We start from the raw sequence: 687 nt of genomic DNA, 5'->3' as shown, positions 1-687 counted from the left end.
CCTTGCAACTCCTCTCATTTTGATCATCTTTCTCCACATCCAAGACCTCATCTGCGTATCCTCCTTGATCTCCCAGAAATTCTTTTGCTCTAATAGGTTACTCCTTATCCATTTCCCCAGAGAGATGATCCCGTGAGTAGCCTCCAAATGATTTTTAAAACATTTACTCTATTCACCACCTTAAGATCTCTTATGCCCAGACCTCCCTCCTCTTTTTCCCAACAAACCGTTGACCAAGCCACTTTAGCACCGGTAGACTTCAGTTCTGGACCCGACCACAAAAATGCTCCACAGATTCAATATCCCGAATACATTTACTAGGAAGTAGGTAGGCTGAAGCCCAAAAATTTACCAAACTCATTATCACAGCTTTGATCAACTGCAAACGCCCGACATAAGAGAGAAACCTACTCGTCCATGTGCTAATCCGACATCTAATCTTCTCCACCAAAGGAAAGTAATCTTGCTGTCTCATAGCTTTGGTCGTCAAAGGCAGTCCCAGATAACGGATTGGAACTCACCCTTCGCAAAAGGAAAATTTGATAATATTCTACTCTCTTCCCCTTCAGAGACCCCATAAAGATACAACGTAGACTTCTCAATGCTAATCTTCAAACCCGAAGTTATTATAAACTCATTCACGCTAACTCTGACAAGTAAAACTCTGCCTTGCTTCCTTTTATCAAT

At 41.9% G+C, this 687-nt stretch overlaps 1 protein-coding gene across 4 annotated transcripts in view; it reads left to right on the top strand.

Annotated features, from left to right (window-relative positions):
* Positions 1-687, top strand: part of LOC106323031 (probable LRR receptor-like serine/threonine-protein kinase At3g47570) — a 7149-nt gene that overhangs the window by 3005 nt on the left and 3457 nt on the right. The window lies entirely within an intron of this gene.

Source organism: Brassica oleracea, chromosome C2 (assembly GCF_000695525.1).
Source record: "Brassica oleracea var. oleracea cultivar TO1000 chromosome C2, BOL, whole genome shotgun sequence".
Lineage (NCBI taxonomy): Eukaryota > Viridiplantae > Streptophyta > Magnoliopsida > Brassicales > Brassicaceae > Brassica > Brassica oleracea.
This window is presented reverse-complemented; position numbering and strand designations above follow the sequence as displayed.